Raw genomic sequence first — 6,954 nt, forward strand, 5'->3', positions numbered from 1 at the left:
TAATTTTAAATTTATTCAGTCACTATTGGGTTTTGATTACTAGAGCCGGTATTGAGATTGTTTTTTTAAAATTTATATAAATAAGTAGTTATTATCAAATTAAATCTCAAAGAAAATAATGTGGGATTTTTAAAAAAAATTGTTTCTACTAAACTACATTAAATGTTAAGGATTCGTATCAACCATTGAGAGCGCATCACGTCACCGAGGCCCCCTAGTGGCTCAGCGGTAAATCTGAGGGCTTATTACGCTAAAATTCGGGTTCCAGTACCCGTGGTGAGCAGAAAACAGCACATTATGTTACATTGTGCTTAACTACAAACATAAAACGTAAGCAATTTCACATACACATACATATTTCGCACAAGAATAACACTAAAATGGCCAAACTAATATCATTGATAACGCAATAGGTGAAATATAGACTCGGAAAAGAGAGAGTAATGTCATTGAATTTTTTACACATGATTACTAAAAGCAGTGAAGATTTTAAGTAATTTGAAGCTGCAGCATATTTTAATGTTTCTAATTAGGTTCATATTTATTTACTACTTGATTATAAACATAACATGAAAAAGTAGGCTTATTTGTATTTTGTTTTTAAGTTCACTTATTCTAAAATTCTTACTATGCAATTTTAATTGGCCTGCTTCAAGGTCTCACGAGGGGGGGGGGGACAGCAGACCTCGAGGCCCGGCAGTGGGATATTCCAAAGCTCATTAGAAATGCATATTACTTAATGAACTGAATTGACTACTTCTTTTTCATGGATTCGTGAAGAAATTTGTCACCTAAATTTCTTTTATGAAAAATCGGCAAAAGTTAACAAATAGAATGAAAGGGGTCCCGATGATATTAATGACCCCGGGGATTGGGCTGGCTGTTACATAGTAGTGTACTGCGGACATGTTTTATGTTGTTGTTTTTTTTAATTTTGTAAAATATTTACCAATCAGAATAGAAGAATGCCTAATATCCCGAGCCTGTAGTTTAGTATTAATATAGTACGACGTTCTGAGAATGGTAGATATGTGTGTATACACACACTCAAGAAAAAAAGAAATAATGTTCTGTGAGAAAAGATGTACTACTGCAATCATTTTGTGTATTAGTAATATGACATTCAGCAGGATTTTGTGACAGAAACAGGTGTGAGTCGTATTTTTTTGGAGGAGAATCGAGTTGATTCAAGGTTTACGATGTTTTGTTTACATGGTTGCTTGTCAGTCCCCGCCTGTTGCAACTGTAGCTACGACCGTGCTTTAATATGATGAATAGGGTTCGCACACCGCCTTGGAATCCTGGAAAAAATACTGAAATTGAAATATCAGGAGCTTATTTATTTGTTTATAAACCTCGTGCCTCGCGAGACCGGAGCCTTGTACTTTACACTGGCTGACACGTGTGATGAACGTAAATGCCCGGAATAATACAAGTTTAATCCTGCGTGGTAACATTCAAGTTTTGGAAATTTGAGCATGGGATTTTTTTTCTGTTAATTTTTTATTACCCCTCAGATAACTGCGTGAAATGAAAAACAAACCAGACTGTATGAGCCCTGTTTATAGCTTTGAAAAATGTACTAATTGTATGCCATTATTTTAGTTACACAGTTTTAAGATTACCGTAAAGAAAACTTGTAGACAAGGGGGTTGGAGTGATTGTTTGTAATTATAAAATGTTAGATGATACGAGTTGAAATTTAGATTCTGAAGGTTTAATAGCGTCTGTACATGCATACCTCGATGATATTGAGTTTGTATTTGTAGATATTGTATTTGTGTATATTTGATTGGCCCACATTTTTGATACCTTAAACCACCCTCAATTAAACTCCAGAGAGCAACCTTCTCAAATAAGAATAGTTCACTTTAAAAAAATTGAGTTATATTTGTGTCTATAAACCCGTGCACAGTTGTTAAAAAGTTGTATCAATTCCCAGACATATTACAAAGTTTTCTAGCTATACTGAAATGATAGCGTAGGGGAAAGTTATGAGACTCCAAAATGTAATGAGGGGGGGGGGGTGTTGATCGTCTAGCAGCGGGGGTTATAGGGGACTTCCCAGGGAAGTATTGAAAGTTTTGCCTTAAATGGTACCATCTTAGGTATCTGGAGGGTAAAAAATGTAGTTTTTAGGTGCTCTTTCTTACCATGATAATAAAAAACAATTTTGTTGAAGATTGACTGTGGTCGTGACTAAACACATCACATTTTGCAGCCAATGATTTTACAGTGCTCAGAAACTTGGAGCCTCACGCGTCGTGCTACACAGTGGTGACACTGACGTAATTGTTCTTCTCATGTCAACTTTGATAGATGCCGATGGCATTGAGATACGGGCTAGAAAGTCCACGAACCAAAGGATTTTTCTTCATTAGTTTGCGAAGACACTTGGGCTACAAAAGTGTGCTCTTCGACCTTTCCAGGTAAAGATGACATAAATTTTACATATGGTATTTGCAAGGCTAAAGTGCTATACTATTGTCATGCAGTGTGTTGTGAACTGCTACCATCATACGAAAAAAACATGTGCTGCCAGGGGGGGAGAAAACATGTTGAGGGAGGAAATGTTTTACGTGTGACATTTTGGTACACGTATTTTCTTTTTTGGAGCATTTCATGCACTTCTCTCCATTGGTAGAAGAAATCAAGAATTCAAGATGCCTTCCATCTACCGAAGATGTATCCAAGATGCATTTGTTAAGATCATCACTGATGTTGCAATCCTAGTTTTGTCTTCTGCTGAAAACTTTGGTTGTAAAATGGGAGACATATATTTGTATCTATTGCCTAAGTCATCTCATGCAGTCACTCACAGTCCATCTGTGGAAAGAAAATGTGCTTATATTTGTTCCGACAAACAATCATAGGTTACCATGTGTTGTTGAAGGGAAGAAAGATAAGTCTTCAAGGGTCACGTAAGACTTTAAGAACAGAATGAGGAACCAGTTGAAAATGAAATTAATCTAGATGAGCAGATTTGAAAGCATATGTATACTTTGTTTGAGAAGTGAAGCTAAAAACTTGTGTACGTGCATTGCTTCTATGGACTCTAGATAAGGAATGTCATGAAAAATAGCGTATGCTTAAGATGTGTTAAATACAATCATTTATTTTAACTATTTACTGATACAATAAATATTGTTTAAATTAGCAAGGGTTGTTATAATTTCTCTGCTTTTCAACTAATAGAATAGAATAATTTCCGAAACACTCTCCTTAGCTATTGACATAAAAACTTTAAAACTGCCATGTTTTGTGTTAAACATATCTCCAATATTCCCACCTATTTTTATTAAAATCCATCCAAAATTTCATGATAAAGCTACCATATTTTGTACACCCTAATAGGTAAAACGCATTGTATAACTAAATATGAGGAATATGTGTCATATATAGTATTCATATTTTCATAGTAAGGTACACTTGATAGAAAAGGTTGCCCTCAAGGGTCTTGTTTGATATGACCCATAAATTACAACAATATAACAGAAGGTGTCATTTTCCCAGACTGTTCCCGTTCAGTAATTTTTGGCAACTGATTACTCAGCAGGATTATAAAGCACTATGCAATGCTTAAAACCAAGTTGGCGGAAAAGAAGGTCATCCGATTTTAGTTAAATTTTAGTTCTACGTGATTTTTTTTTCAGCGATAAATGTAACATTCGCGTCACACAAGTGTCGTCATCTTTACGAAGTTAGAAGGATGTGGTCGAGACTAACTGATATGCCAATATATGTGTACGTAATTACTATTGAAGTCTTAAGCCTAATACCGTAATATTAATTTGAAAATCGTATATTAGCGTAGCCTACTAATGAGAGTAAAAAGTTGATGGAAGAGCTCAAAATTACGCTTTTTTTTTTCAGGCGACGCCCACATATACAAATAACTATCAAATGCAATTTCAATCACTTTCTTATCATTCATATAATAACGCTAGATCTAGTCAGTATGGAATGCATTAGGCCTACATTGTATTGGCTAATTCGGAAGACGTTATTCTAAATTAACAGTAGTTGTAAACTGTTAGTGAATATTATGAAGCGATATTGAACAGCAAGTAACTTCATTTTACAGCAAATTGTCACACACAATTCTAGTCGCAAATCTGATAAGATGGTTCAGATGGAAAAGGTTTTGTTAATGCCGCCTTTACAAATGTTGATTCTTCTATTCTATTTTACAAAATAATTATTTACTCATATTCCATATTTTCTTTAATTTATTTAAAAAAAGTACTATTAAAAGGTATAATTATGGTACGGCGGTGATTATCAGATGTATTATTATCAAAGTCGGTTGTGAACGGGCAATATCTTCTTGTACCTATCTCTTTTTTATTTTTTGTAATATTTTAATGAATTCGAATACATTGACCACTCTGCTGTGTTCACTCTTACGGCTAAGAATTTATTCACATCTCGGGTATATTAGGCTTGTTGTTTGTGTAAAACGTTACAAATAAAGAACTGTTTAGCGTTGGACGAAAGGTTTGCATTTGTGACTGCTGAACCATGAAATACGTGTGTTTCCATTAAACAGGTTATTACTGAACCAAAGCTGACTACTTGAACTTGAAGCTTATCTTTATGATCAAGCATATCCAGCTCGTAAAACACAAGGTCAATCACTCCTGCCAGCGGGTTGGTCACTTATTTTGCTCGTGTTAGATAGACGCTGAGTTCAGATCTGTGTTGTCTCTATCTTGTCCAGTCGTCGACCTTCCTAACAGTGGATAGCAGCTGGGCGTTGTGCCGCAAACTGTTCAACTGCGCGTGCACCTACAGCGTTTCCACCAGCCGTCGTGACCAACAAACAACAAAAACAAAGCTGTCACTTTATTGTATTATGACGAAAATAACGTTTACAGAATCAGTTATGTAAACTAATATTGCAAGTAGTTTCGATAAATCGCCTTCCTACTTAAAGGTTGTTGTTTCGTTTTGTTATTACATATAAACTAAACAAAAACATAGTGCCAAACTAATAAATATAATTAATTTGTGACATACGTAATTCGACTCTTTGAAGAAACGCTAAGTATAGGAAGTTGTAGCTATCGCTCGGAATTTACAAATTTAAAGCTGTGTTTGGTTGTTTCATTGCAGTAGAGTGAGACATAGTTTGAATATTTGTGTTAACTTTAATGCGTATCACAACAAAGAAACGGGGAATTCCCGCACAAGATACCATGTGAACGTACATACAAATACGTATCGTGTGCGGGTGGTGTGCGTGCGTGCGTAACGACCGTTTATGGAAGCTCGCCTCAAACATGGCGGCCAGTAGCCGACAGTATTAACTACAAGGGAAACAGGTTTAGAGGTGAAAGAACCTTTTATTTTTCCAAAGCAGGACAGATATGTGGCTGCTAAGTTTAAAAAAAAAATTACAACCCATTGTACGACCTTTGCAAGTTTCGTGTGATATTTTAGGAACGTTCGTAAAGGACTTATCTGTCCAGTACGTCATCTGTTTTTTAGTTCTAACAATGTTATTGCTAATTCCAAGAATAACAAATGAAATAAATTATTTAAATTATCATTAATCTGTTTCCGACTGGTTTCAAACTTGATGTTAGAGCATTAGATCTAGAACGTGTTTTTTGGACCGTTTCACGAACACGGCTGTTACGTACGCGGAGTAATTTTTTGACATTGACAGTGGCAGACAAGCAGAACTGTAGCCACAGAAACAAACCCCTTAGAGACTGTTCCAGGGGTAGAATGGCTGGTCAGTTTTTGAATAATTCAACTGATACCTGTTCACTTCTTAGGGTAAATAGTTTGTAATGAATTTGATTGAACTTCACTAAAATGACACAATTTTTATTTTCCAAATTTAATATTCATAAGGCTCTGTAAATATTTCATATGAAATAACTAGGATTGAAGATTAGCAACTGGATTTATATAATATGTTTGATATTAATAAAGCTATGTTGTACTTAGTTAGGCAATGTTCTAAATTTAGCATAAACCTTTCACCTGTTTTTGCATTCGTGAATGTTTTTAAAGTGAAGAAACTTTTAGCTACATTATTACTTTTGACAACTGTCCTCAAGTCCGTATCGACCTATATTGTAACAAATGATGTGGTCCTGTAAATCCGGTTTTGTTTTTAATCGAATAGTTACTAATTGCAAGTTACTTTAATTTTTTATCGGCCAGAAAGTGGAGCACGGAATGACTGTATGGTTGATGACAAATAATTCAATATTTGAAGAAGGTTATAATGAATCTGTGCGTTTGTGTTTTGCTGAGCACGTGACTGTTGATCCTCCCGTTGGTCACACTGTGAAGCACACCTGCTGTGACCTACAAAGACACCATCCCGAATTGTTGTAATATTGTCCCCCACCCCGACTCGTGGCTCGACGGTAAGCTTGGAGCTTATTTTTCTATTACTTGGACTTTGATTTCATCGGTAGCCCATTTTGAATTTTGTGCTTTAAAACAATCATTATTAATATAAATTTTACGAGTGTGAAAAGGTGAAAGAAAAACTATCATATGGGAAGAAAGTAACGACTTTTTTTCGTAAGTCTTAAGCTGTTGGACCTTTATAAACATTTTTCATTCATCATTTAACAGAGTTAACACCTAAAACGTAGTAATTTAATAATAAATAATGTCAACATTAGATGCTTGTTATTATCATTTACTCTGTTCAGGAGCTTTACTTTACTTACATTGACAAGTCTTAAGCTGTTGGACCTTTATAAACATTTTTCATTCATCATTTAACAGAGTTAACACCTAAAACGTAGTAATTTAATAATAAATAATGTCAACATTAGATGCTTGTTATTATCATTTACTCTGTTCAGGAGCTTTACTTTACTTACATTGACAAGACATGTGTGTAATTATTGTAGGGCATAGAAGAGGTCTGAGTTTTTTTGTTTTTTGTTCATGTACAAACTTTTAGTTCATAGCTCTGTCATC

This window comes from Limulus polyphemus, unplaced genomic scaffold, assembly GCF_000517525.1.
Source record: "Limulus polyphemus unplaced genomic scaffold, Limulus_polyphemus-2.1.2 Scaffold6863, whole genome shotgun sequence".
In the NCBI taxonomy this organism is placed as follows: domain Eukaryota; kingdom Metazoa; phylum Arthropoda; class Merostomata; order Xiphosura; family Limulidae; genus Limulus; species Limulus polyphemus.